Source organism: Schistocerca piceifrons, chromosome 8 (assembly GCF_021461385.2).
Source record: "Schistocerca piceifrons isolate TAMUIC-IGC-003096 chromosome 8, iqSchPice1.1, whole genome shotgun sequence".
Taxonomy (NCBI): domain Eukaryota; kingdom Metazoa; phylum Arthropoda; class Insecta; order Orthoptera; family Acrididae; genus Schistocerca; species Schistocerca piceifrons.
In genome coordinates this window covers 452608237-452622698 of record NC_060145.1, presented here as the reverse complement: position 1 = coordinate 452622698, position 14462 = coordinate 452608237, and positions in this window count along the sequence as shown.

The window sequence follows — 14462 nt, the reverse complement described above, 5'->3', positions numbered from 1 at the left end:
GGTATTACATAATGTACGTAAGCGGTACGAAATTGTCTGTTCACACCCACGGTGACCACAAAGGCAGCCAAACGAATTGCACAGATGCTCGAATATCTCTACCGCAGATGTTACAGGAGAGGCGTTGTGCTCTGAGCAGCGCCTTGTTACTGAAATTCCAAGCAAGCACCGTCCGGGAAAAGTCCGCCGCCAAAACATACTACTTCCCCCTCATACAGGTTGCGTGAAAGACCGCGACGTGAAAACTGGTTGAAATACAGCAGCCAGTTCAGAGGCTGACCATGATCATCCCACACGCCACTCGCTAGTGGAACAGGGTAAGGTGGAACCAGTGTGATATACGTAGTACCTCCCGTCGGAAACTATTAGGTGGTTTGCGGAAAACTATGCAGGTTTCGATGATTGCCATAGAATGCACTTTCAGGATTCTACCGGTTCACTTCATCCGACGTTCGGGTCTCTAAGCTACAATCATGGAACACACTATATTGTATATGCACTGAAGAGAATAGCGGTTTACATCACATCCGAATGTTTGCAGCATCATTACGTACAATATCACGAGATATCAATTCACATAACATGTTCGCGGTATCAGAATCTGGGAAGTAAACACGCGCATCCACACTGATTCTGAAAGTAGCAAATATTAAACTAAAAAGAAAAATATATGTAATCAATCGCTGCAGCAACTATTTTAGCACTGAAACTTCCTGGCAGATTAAAACTGTGTGCCCGACCGAGACTCGAACTCGGGATCTTTGCCTTTCGCGGGCAAGTGCTCTACCATCTGAGCTACCGAAGCACGACTCACGCCCGGTACTCACAGCTTTACTTCTGCCAGTATCTCGTCTCCTACCTTCCAAACTTTACAGAAGCTCTTCTGCGAACCATGCAGAACTAGCACTCCTGAAAGAAAGGATATTGCGGAGACATGGCTTAGCCACAGCCTGGGGGATGTTTCCAGAATGAGATTTTCACTCTGCAGCGGAGTGTGCGCTGATATGAAACTTCCTGGCAGATTAAAACTGTGTGCCCGACCGAGACTCGAACTCGGGACCTTTGCCTTTCGCGGGCAAGTGCTCTACCATCTGAGCTACCGAAGCACGACCCACGCCCGGTACTCACAGCTTTACTTCTGCCAGTATCTCGTCTCCTACCTGTACTCACAGCTTTACCTCTGCCAGTATCTCGTCTCCTACCTGTGAGTACCGGGCGTGAGTCGTGCTTCGGTAGCTCAGATGGTAGAGCACTTGCCCGCGAAAGGCAAAGGTCCCGAGTTCGAGTCTCGGTCGGGCACACTGTTTTAATCTGCCAGGAAGTTTCATATCAGCGCACACTCCGCTGCAGAGCGAAAATCTCATTCTGGAAACATCCCCCAAGCTGTGGCTAAGCCATGTCTCCGCTATATCCTTTCTTTCAGGAGTGCTAGTTCTGCATGGTTCGCAGAAGAGCTTCTGTAAAGTTTGGAAGGTAGGAGACGAGATACTGGCAGAAGTAAAGCTGTGAGTACCGGGCGTGAGTCGTGCTTCGGTAGCTCAGATGGTAGAGCACTTGCCCGCGAAAGGCAAAGGTCCCGAGTTCGAGTCTCGGTCGGGCACACTGTTTTAATCTGCCAGGAAGTTTCATATCAGCGCACACTCCGCTGCAGAGCGAAAATCTCATTCTGGAAACATCCCCCAAGCTGTGGCTAAGCCATGTCTCCGCTATATCCTTTCTTTCAGGAGTGCTAGTTCTGCATGGTTCGCAGAAGAGCTTCTGTAAAGTTTGGAAGGTAGGAGACGAGATACTGGCAGAAGTAAAGCTGTGAGTACCGGGCGTGAATCGTGCTTCGGTAGCTCAGATGGTAGAGCACTTGCCCGCGAAAGGCAAAGGTACCGAGTTCGAGTCTCGGTCGGGCACACAGTTTTAATCTGCCAGGAAGTTTCATATCAGCGCACACTCCGCTGCAGAGTGAAAATCTCATTCTGGTATTTTAGCACTATTCACAAAATATAAGGAAAGGCAATCAATATCTACATACCGCTCGTCACAGGACAATGAGGTGATATATCCTAAGCGCCAAATTGACGATACAACTTGGATGCTATGCGTCAACGAGAAACCATTTACTATTAGCACACTGTTCCTACAAAAAGCAATGCGTAAAATAACACCGGATGAATTAACTTAACAATCGCCGCTAGAACTATTCTAAGGTAATTCAACAAACGAAGAAAATTGCTACAGCTTTTCCACCATTTACCATTGGACAATATAGTCATGTACGCAACGCGAAACTCAGTGTAAACGCAGAGCGGATGAACGTATCAGCCAAGCAGTTTTTTCGACCATAGTGTCCGAAACTTTAAAAAACCAACACTCATAAATACGCAGTACAAAAAGAAAATTGCAGAATAAAGCCCCAGATACAGTAACAAATCAACACTTACAGAAACAGAATACACACGGAACATTACAATCATACTAAAACTAATTTAGCGCAATTCACAAAACAGAAAGAAATGCATTATCTGTGCCTACCACTTGAAAACCGACCGCATAGCAATATACACTAAGCGTGGCTTGCGCATGAAACACTGATCTCCATGCAACAGCGAGGCATTGCTTAGGAATGTAGCGTAAGATACAGTAACAAATCAACGCTTATACTAACAGAATACACAGGGAACATTACAATCATGCTAAAACTAATTTAGCGCAATTCACAAAACAGAAAGGAGTGCATTTTCTGTGCCTACCACTTGAAAACCGACCGCGTAGCAATATACGCTAAGCATGGCTTACACAAGAAACACTGACCACCATGCAACAGCGAGGAATCGTTCACGAATGTAGCCTATGATACAGTAACAAATCAACGCTTATAGTAAGAGAGTACACAGGGAACATTACACTCATGCTGAAACTAATTTAGCGCAATTCACAAAACAGAAAGAAATGCATTTTCTGTGCCTACCACTTGAAAACCGACCGCGTAGCAATATACACTAAGCGTGGCTTGCTCATGAAACACTGACCACCATGCAACAGCGAGGAATCGTTTACGAATGTAGCATACGATACAGTCGTAAATCAAAGCTTATAGTAACAGAATACACAGGAAACACTACAATCATGCTAAAACTAATTTAGCGCAATTCACAAAACAGAAAGAAATGCATTTTCTGTGCCTACCACTTGAAAACCGACCGCGTAGCAATATACGCTAAGCGTGGCTTACACAAGAAACACTGACCACCATGCAACAGCGAGGAATCGTTTAGGAATGTAGCCTATGATACAGTCGCAAATCGAAGCTTATAGTAACAGAATACACAGGGAACATTACAATCATGCTAAACCTAATTTAGCGCAATTCACAAATCAGAAAGAAATGCATTTTCTGTGCCTACCACTTGAAAACCGACCGCGTAGCGTGGCTTACACAAGAAACACTGACCACCATGCAACAGCGAGGAATCGTTTACGAATGTAGCATACGATACAGTCGTAAATCAAAGCTTATAGTAACAGAATACACAGGAAACACTACAATCATGCTAAAACTAATTTAGCGCAATTCACAAAACAGAAAGAAATGCATTATCTGTGCCTACCACTTGAAAACCGCCCGCGTAGCAATATACACTAAGCGTGGCTTACACAAGAAACACTGACCACCATGCAACAGCGAGGAATCGTTTACGAATGTCGCAAATCAAAGCTTATAGTAACAGAATACACAGGGAACATTACAATCATGCTAAAACTAATTTAGCGCAATTCACAAAACAGAAAGGAGTGTATTTTCTGTGCCTACCATTTGAAAACCGACCGCATAGCAATATACACTAAGCGTGGCTTGCTCATGAAACATTGATCTCCATGCAACAGCGAGGCATTGCTTAGGAATGTAGCCTAAGATACAGTAACAAATCAACGCTTATAGTAACAGACTACACAGGGAACATTACAATCATGCTAAAACTAATTTAGCGCAATTCACAAAACAGAAAGAAATGCATTATCTGTGCCTACCACTTGAAAACCGACCGCGTAGCAATATACGCTAAGCATGGCTTACACAAGAAACACTGACCACCATGCAACAGCGAGGAATCGTTTACGAATGTAGCCTATGATACAGTATCAAATCAACGCTTATAGTAACAGAATACACAGGGAACATTACAATCATGCTAAAACTAATTTAGCGCAATTCACAAAACAGAAAGGAGTGTATTTTCTGTGCCTACCATTTGAAAACCGACCGCATAGCAATATACACTAAGCGTGGCTTGCTCATGAAACATTGATCTCCATGCTACAGCGAGGCATTGCTTAGGAATGTAGCCTAAGATACAGTAACAAATCAACGCTTATAGTAACAGAATACACAGGGAACATTACAATCATGCTAAAACAAATTTAGCGCAATTCACAAAACAGAAAGAAATGCATTATCTGTGCCTACCACTTGAAAACCGACCGCGTAGCAATATACGCTAAGCGTGGCTTACACAAGAAACACTGACCACCATGCAACAGCGAGGAATCGTTTACGAATGTAGCCTATGATACAGTAACAAATCAACGCTTATAGTAACAGAATACACAGGGAACATTACAATCATGCTAAAACTAATTTAGCGCAATTCACAAAACAGAAAGGAGTGTATTTTCTGTGCCTACCATTTGAAAACCGACCGCATAGCAATATACACTAAGCGTGGCTTCCTCATGAAACATTGATCTCCATGCAACAGCGAGGCATTGCTTAGGAATGTAGCCTAAGATACAGTAACAAATCAACGCTTATAGTAACAGAATACACAGGGAACATTACAATCATGCTAAAACTAATTTAGCGCAATTCACAAAACAGAAAGAAATGCATTATCTGTGCCTACCACTTGAAAACCGACCGCGTAGCAATATACGCTAAGCGTGGCTTACACAAGAAACACTGACCACCATGCAACAGCGAGGAATCGTTTACGAATGTAGCCTATGATACAGTAACAAATCAACGCTTATAGTAACAGAATACACAGGGAACATTACAATCATGCTAAAACTAATTTAGCGCAATTCACAAAACAGAAAGGAGTGTATTTTCTGTGCCTACCATTTGAAAACCGACCGCATAGCAATATACACTAAGCGTGGCTTGCTCATGAAACATTGATCTCCATGCAACAGCGAGGCATTGCTTAGGAATGTAGCCTAAGATACAGAAACAAATCAACGCTTATAGTAACAGAATACACAGGGAACATTACAATCATGCTAAAACTAATTTAGCGCAATTCACAAAACAGAAAGAAATGCATTATCTGTGCCTACCACTTGAAAACCGACCGCGTAGCAATATACACTAAGCGTGGCTTACACAAGAAACACTGACCACCATGCAACAGCGAGGAATCGTTTACGAATGTAGGCTATGATACAGTCGCAAATCAAAGCTTATAGTAACAGAATACACAGGAAACATTACAATCATGCTAAAACTAATTTAGCGCAATTCACAAAACAGAAAGAAATGCATTTTCTGTGCCTACCACTTGGAAACAGACCGCGTAGCAATATACGCTAAGCGTGGCTTGCTCATGAAACATTGATCTCCATGCAACAGCGAGGCATTGCTTAGGAATGTAGCCTAAGATACAGTAACAAATCAACGCTTATAGTAACAGAATACACAGGGAACATTACAATCATGCTAAAACTAATTTAGCGCAATTCACAAAACAGAAAGAAATGCATTTTCTGTGCCTACCACTTGAAATCCGACCGCGTAGCAATATACGCTAAGCGTGGTTTACACAAGAAAAACTGACCACCATGCAACAGCGAGGAATCGTTCACGAATGTAGCCTATGATACAGTATCAAATCAACGCTTATAGTAACAGAATACACAGGGAACATTACAATCATGCTAAAACTAATTTAGCGCAATTCACAAAACAGAAAGAAATGCATTATCTGTGCCTACCACTTGGAAACAGACCGCGTAGCAATATACGCTAAGCGTGGCTTACACAAAAAACACTGACCACCATGCAACAGCGAGGAATCGTTCACGAATGTAGCCTATGATACAGTAACAAATCAAAGCTTATAGTAACAGAATACACAGGGAACATTACAATAATGCTAAAACTAATTTAGCGTAATTCACAAAACAGAAAGGAGTGCATTTTCTGTGCCTACCATTTGAAAACCGACCGCATAGCAATATACACTAAGCGTGGCTTACACAAGAAACACTGACCACCATGCAACAGCGAGGAATCGTTTACGAATGTAGGCTATGATACAGTCGCAAATCAAAGCTTATAGTAACAGAATACACAGGGAACATTACAATAATGCTAAAACTAATTTAGCGTAATTCACAAAACAGAAAGGAGTGCATTTTCTGTGCCTACCATTTGAAAACCGACCGTGTAGCAATATACGCTAAGCGTGGCTTACACAAGAAACGCTGACCACCATGCAACAGCGAGGAATCATTTACGAATGTAGCCTATGATACAGTCGCAAATCAAAGCTTATAGTAACAGAATACTCAGGAAACATTACAATCATGCTAAAACTAATTTAGCGCAATTCACCAAACAAAGAAATGCATTATCTGTGCCTACCACATGAAAACCGACCGCATAGCAATATACACTAAGCGTGGCTTGCTCATGAAACACTGATCTCCATGCAACAGCGAGGCATTGCTTAGGAATGTAGCCTATGATACAGTAACAAATCGACGCTTATAGTAACAGAATACACAGGGACCATTACAATCATGCTAAAACTAATTTAGCGCAATTCACAAAACAGAAAGAAATGCATTTTGTGTGCCTACCACATGAAAACCGACCGCGTAGCAATATACGCTAAGCGTGGCTTACACAAGAAACACTGATCTCCATGCAACAGCGAGGAATCGTTTACGAATGTAGCCTAAGATACAGTAACAAATCAACGCTCATAGTAACAGCATACACAGGGAACATTACACTCATGCTGAAACTAATTTAGCGCAATTCACAAAACAGAAAGAAATGCATTATCTGTGCGTACCACTTGAAAACAGACCGCGTAACAATATACGCCAAGCGTGGCTTACACAAGAAACACTGACCACCATGCAACAGCGAGGAATCGTTTACGAATGTAGCCTATGATACAGTCGCAAATCAACGCTTATAGTAACGGAATACACAGGGAACATTACAATCATGCTAAAACTAATTTAGCGCAATTCACAAAACAGAAAGATATGCATTATCTGTGCCTACCACTTGAAAACCGACCGCGTAGCAATATACGCTAAGCGTGGCTTACACAAGAAACACTGACCACCATGCAACAGCGAGGAATCGTTTAGGATTGTAGCCTAAGATACAGTAACAAATCAACGCTTATAGTAACAGAATACACAGGGAACATTACAATCATGCTAAAACTAATTTAGCGCAATTCACAAAACAGAAAGAAATGCATTTTCTGTGCCTACCACTTGAAAACCGACCGCGTAGCAATATACGCTAAGCGTGGCTTACACAAGAAAAACTGACCACCATGCAACAGCGAGGAATCGTTCACCAATGTAGCCTATGATACAGTATCAAATCAACGCTTATAGTAACAGAATACACAGGGAACATTACAATCATGCTAAAACTAATTTAGCGCAATTCACAAAACACAAAGGAGTGTATTTTCTGTGCCTACCATTTGAAAACCGACCGCATAGCAATATACACTAAGCGTGGCTTGCTCATGAAACATTGATCTCCATGCAACAGCGAGGCATTGCTTAGGAATGTAGCCTAAGATACAGTAACAAATCAACGCTTATAGTAACAGAATACACAGGAAACATTACAATCATGCTAAAACTAATTTAGCGCAATTCACAAAACAGAAAGAAATGCATTATCTGTGCTTACCACCTGAAAACCGACCGCATAGCAATATACACTAAGCGTGGCTTGCTCATGAAACACTGATCTCCATGCAACAGTGAGGCATTGCTTAGGAATGTAGCCGAAGATAAAGTAACAAATCAACGCTTATAGTAACAGAATACACAGGGAACATTACAATCATGCTAAAACTAATTTAGCGCAATTAACAAAACAGAAAGAAATGCATTTTCTGTGCCTACCACTTGAAAACCGACCGCGTAGCAATATACGCTAAGCGTGGCTTACACAAGAAACACTGACCACCATGCAACAGCGAGGAATCGTTTACGAATGTAGCCTATGATACAGTCGTAAATCAAAGCTTATAGTAACAGAATACACAGGGAACATTACAATCATGCTAAAACTAATTTAGCGCAATTCACAAAACAGAAAAAATGCATTATCTGTGCCTACCACTTGAAAACCGACCGCCTAGCAATATACGCTAAGCGCGGCTTACACAAGAAACACTGATCTCCATGCAACAGCGAGGCACTGCTTACGAATGTAGCATAAGATACAGTAACAATTCAACGCTTATAGTAACAGAATACACAGGGAACATTACAATCATGCTAAAACTAATTTAGCGCAATTCACAAAACAGAAAGAAATGCATTTTCTGTGCCTACCACTTGAAAACAGACCGCGTAGCAATATACGCTAAGCGTGGCTTACACAAGAAACACTGACCACCATGCAACAGTGAGGAATCGTTTACGAATGTAGCCTATGATACAGTCGCAAATCAACTCTTATAGTAACAGAATACACAGGAAACATTACAATCATGCTAAAACTAATTTAGCGCAATTCACAAAACAGAAAGAAATGCATTATCTGTGCCTACCACTTGAAAACCGACCGCGTAGCAATATACACTAAGCGTGGCTTACACAAGAAACACTGACCACCATGCAACAGCGAGGAATCGTTTAGGAATGTAGCCTATGATACAGTCGCAAATCGAAGCTTATAGTAACAGAATACACAGGGAACATTTCAATCATGCTAAACCTAATTTAGCGCAATTCACAAATCAGAAAGAAATGCATTTTCTGTGCCTACCACTTGAAAACCGACCGCGTAGCAATATACGCTAAGCGTGGCTTACACAAGAAACACTGACCACCATGCAACAGCGAGGAATCGTTCACGAATGTAGCCTATGATACAGTAACAAATCAACGCTTATAGTAAGAGAGTACACAGGGAACATTACACTCATGCTGAAACTAATTTAGCGCAATTCACAAAACAGAAAGAAATGCATTTTCTGTGCCTACCACTTGAAAACCGACCGCGTAGCAATATACGCTAAGCGTGGCTTACACCAGAAACACTGGTCTCCATGCAACAGGGAGGAATCGTTTACGAATGTAGCCTATGATACAGTAACAATCAACGCTCATAGTAACAGCATACACAGGGAACATTACACTCATGCTGAAACTAATTTAGCGCAATTCACAAAACAGAAAGGAGTGCATTTTCTGTGCTTACCATTTGAAAACCGACCGCGTAGCAATATACGCTAAGCGTGGCTTACACAAGAAACACTGACCACCATGCAACAGCGAGGAATCGTTTACGAATGTAGCCTATGATACAGTCGCAAATCAACGCTTATAGTAACAGAATACACAGGGAACATTACAATCATGCTAAAACTAATTTAGCGCAATTCACAAAAAAAGAAAGAAATGCATTTTCTGTGCCTACCACTTGAAAACCGACCGCATAGCAATATACACTAGGCGTGGCTTGCTCATGAAACACTAATCTCCATGCAACATCGAGGCATTGCTTAGGAATGTAGCATAAGATACAGTAACAAATCAACGCTTATAGTAAGAGAGTACACAGGGAACATTACACTCATGCTGAAACTAATTTAGCGCAATTCACAAAACAGAAAGAAATGCATTTTCTGTGCCTACCACTTGAAAACCGACCGCGTAGCAATATACGCTAAGCGTGGCTTACACAAGAAACACTGACCACCATGCAACAGCGAGGAATCGTTTACGGATGTAGCCTATGATACAGTCGCAAATCAACGCTTATAGTAACGGAATACACAGGGAACATTACAATCATGCTAAAACTAATTTAGCGCAATTCACAAAAAAAGAAAGATATGCATTATCTGTGCCTACCACTTGAAAACCGACCGCATAGCAATATACACTAAGCGTGGCTTTCTCATGAAACACTGATCTCCATGCAACAGCGAGGCACTGCTTACGAATGTAGCCTAAGATACAGTAACAATTCAACGCTTATAGTAACAGAATACACAGGGAACATTACAATCATGCTAAAACTAATTTAGCGCAATTCACAAAACAGAAAGAAATGCATTTTCTGTGCCTACCATTTGAAAACCGACCGCGTAGCAATATACGCTAAGCGTGGCTTACTAAAGAAACACGGTGATCTCCATGCAACAGCGTGGCGACGTTTAGGATTGTAGCCCCAGATACATTAAGAAACCAAAGCTTATAATTGCAGAATTCACAGGGAACATTACAATTATGCTATAACTATTTTAGCGCAATTCACAAAACGGTGAAGTATGAATTTTTCTGTGTGTATCGTTCGAGATTCGGCAGTGTGGCAATTTACGCAACGTGAGCCTCACTCACTATACGAGGTGGCTTCCGTGCGTTAGCGAATCAGTGTATCCGACCTTTAGATATGCCATAGCAATACCTTGAATTACACGTGATAACAGGAGATTTACAAGGGCTTGTGCAGCTATTATAACGTGTAGCAAAGCTTGAAATACAGTTTTCAGTTTGTGTATACTTTTAGCAAACCTTACTGCAGGGATTTATGCGTGACGAGGGTCGCTGATGCGTCACTTAGCGATCCATGTTCTGTTAGGGAGAGAGCACATGTCCGAATATTATAATATTGTCTGGAAACTAGTGGGAGCTGAACGCCAAGTTGACTGCCATTTAACCTGTTAATATGAGGCACTTTAATGACAGTGAACCATGCAAGTAATATTTCGCGGAAAGTTCTTCAAAATCAAAGCTAGCTTACTGCGTAAATCTAACTACTTTATGTATGTAAATACTTCTGAATTGGACAATTGATACATAAGCTATACAACAAGGAATGTGCGCTGACAGCCATTTTCATCGTCATACTCTTATTTGCGGTTGTGCTTTTCAGACTGTGCACATAACGAATGCTCAAACCTGAGTACAGCAGTTGACACTACCCGACTGCCCTGGACGTCGCACGGACGTGTCGCAGCGTCAACATTGGCGACCCAAGCGCCTGCTGAGAGCCGGCGCCTCACGTCCTCCACTGCCCCAGACTGGCCGTGGCTGCCTCTCGCTCCGCCAGTGCGGCTACACGGCGCCCCCTGTGGACTGAAGCCGCCGGTACCGGCGGAACAGGCTGTGACTGTCACAGCGCGCCCTCTCCCTCCAAACTTCTCACTGGATGAACATTTCCTGGTGAACACGTGAGCACAGTGGATTTGTCACTAGGAAAACAGGTCGCACAGCTTCAATGGGCACCAGTGTTGAGGTTTGCAGTAAATGCACTTCAGTTTCTTCTGAATTTGGCCGAAAGTCATGTAAGTATAGTAACACAAAAGTTCCTATTCCGTATAGAGGCACAACAATATTTATACTTGCCGAACGACGTCTACCCTTAATGTAAGGATCTCCGGTCCTGGTCTCTTCATTAAAAAACAGGTCCAGTGGGCGTAGGTCTCGCCCTCAGAAGGTCCTGTACACAATTTTGTAAGTGGATGGCTCATCTATAGGTGTTGGTGCGTGATTTGGGGATTGTAATACGTGACGGATGTCCATAATCAATTTTGCAATGTCCTGACATAGAAGCTTCAATATTGTGCTCCGCCTTCAAACAGCACATCTTAGTATTTGACAAAAAAAAAAAAAAGGTTCAAATGGCTCTAAGGACTATGGGACTTGACATCTGAGGTCATCAGGCCCCTAGACTTAGAACTACTTAAACCTAACTAACCTGAGGACATCACACACATCCGCGCCCGAGGCAGGATTCGAACCTGCGACCTTAGCGGTCGCGCGGTTCCAGACTGTAGCGCCTAGAACCGCTTGGCCACTCTGGCCGGCTTGAACATAGCAGTATAGAACAATTTCTATGAGGTCAGTATCACAGTTCATGAATTTCTAGAAACACATCATTTGCACACATGTCACTGAACCCAGAATCTTACTTTTCTTTCAAGAACAGGACCCACACATTACATCTCTATCGAAAGTAACGAAATGCAGTATAACTGCAGCAAATAATTTATATGAACGTTAGTAAAGAGATATCGGTGGATTTGGTAATTTAACACTTCTGCCACTGAAGGAACTTACCTTTCTTTGTAATATGAAAGACACAGAAGTGGGCAGAACGTAACTAAATTCACACACCCCAAAATATGACGTATCTCAAGACCATTACGCTTTACAGGACATATGAACGACGTAGCGGATAACGTCGGAAGTTCTACCACGCTTTTCGTGGATACGGCTCTTTGATACTACTAAGTCACAACGGTAGAGAAATGGGCCAAATGACCTTCAAACAAGTTTTACATACAGCGCGTAAGAAAGCAGTAAGACCCGTTGTGGGATGATCACGCGACTGCAGAACAATGACTGCAAGCAGCAGTCACATACAGAAAATATCTAGGAGTATGCATACGTAGCTGTTGCGGTGGAACGAGCACACGACTGATCGCAGATGAGGCAGGTGCGATATGAAGGATGCTCAGGAACTGTAATCCACCCGCAGAGCAGGTAGCTTGCTCAAGTTGTTCTGCGAGTAGTTCAACACAGCTCGTCAGTCTGCGATTCGTAGAAGGTAGAGACAGAGGAAATAGAGGAGATGCAAACAAGAGCAGCTCTTTTCGTTTCAGGTTTATTCATTAAAAAGGAAAGCATGACAGAGTTGCTCAGCCAACTGTAGGCATTCTGCACCACGGTGTGCTTTACTGTTAACGCTCCCTGACTGTACATTTTTGCAGAAGTCAACCAATATATCGCTTCATATTATGTGTGTCACCCCGAAGAGCCATGGAGGTTAAATCAGACAAATGCGAGACCTCGCGGACCCTTTCCAACAGACGTTCTTCCAGTAGGACTACTGTAACAACAGTGATAAGACACGAAAATTTGCCATCATCTGCTAACAACGTTCGCAATCTATGCAGGGACTTTTGCACGGAAGGGTATCTCAGACAGCTGGATCTCTCAGTTGACAGGTGCAGATCAACTACATACTGCCTCAATGGTGCGAAGTTTAAAATAGAGAAGGCAGTAAACACACACAGAACGTTAGCACCCATAGAATTAGAAACCTATCCGGTTCCATGGAACAGTCTGTACACAGATTAACACACTTCTCCCTTCCCGGTTGGGGGACCGTGAAACGATAGTATTTATATTTCAACATTATCTTTTGGTGTACTATCAACTAAAACTCGTCACTACAAAAAGATTGAGCTCTGTACACATTCAAAGGTATGTTAATTACATCATGATGTCAGTTACCAGTCGGAGAAGTTGAGCTGCATGTGCTTCTCAGTTGAAGCTGAACACATGAACAGTTAGAGGGGTCTCATCCCCCTTCCATCTGGTCCTCCAAAGAAGACATTACGAACAGACGGTAATCCTCAGATGTGATACGGAGACCGTTAGTGTGGGAACGATCGTTTTTGCTTTCGGTTACGAAAAAAAAAAAAATTAAAGTGATTCGAAGTGTTACCAACGATCACTTCCCTCACATACTGCTTCTATTGAAAAAATAAAGGCGATAGATGTACCCTCCACTATACACATGGAATATTTTGGAGCCCGAATACTGTGGCTATCAAGAAGCGCATACTCACGACCAAATCGCTAAGAACTCGAGCCAAAGCCTCGCCCTCGTGCTCGTGCTCACTCTCTGCTGTGCTCAGTAGTGGCGACTCAGACAGGGAGGTGGTCGGCGAGCGGTCTGGACTGCGGCCGCGCCGCTCACTGCCCGCCACAGCTGAGCACCTGCTCCGCGTCCGCCTCCCGAACTCTGGCTGGCTGCCCAACCCTTCCGACTGACGAGGGACGCACCTGGTCGTCCACAGAACTTGGCACCAGCCACACTAACAATCCACTGTTCTGCGCCCATCCGCCAGACACTCGTGTGCCTTCCAAATCCACTTAGTCCGACGGATAGCCTGTAGGTCTGTTTCGTCACTACTCGAAGTAGTTTCTCTGTACAACGTTTTATCACTTACCTCATCTTTTACTGTACATCGAGATGTCTTCTTGAGACCTACTGGCCATATTCAACAGCATGTGCATAATGTCTCAGGTGCGGTTGGAAATATGCATTGGGCAAAACCAAAAAATGGAAACTAAGAGAGATGTACGTTATCACGTCACTTCGTCTCAGCAGAATGAAGATCACTAATCTTGTAAACTGTGTACTGTAAACGCAGTTTACACAGTTATCGAGTTATTTG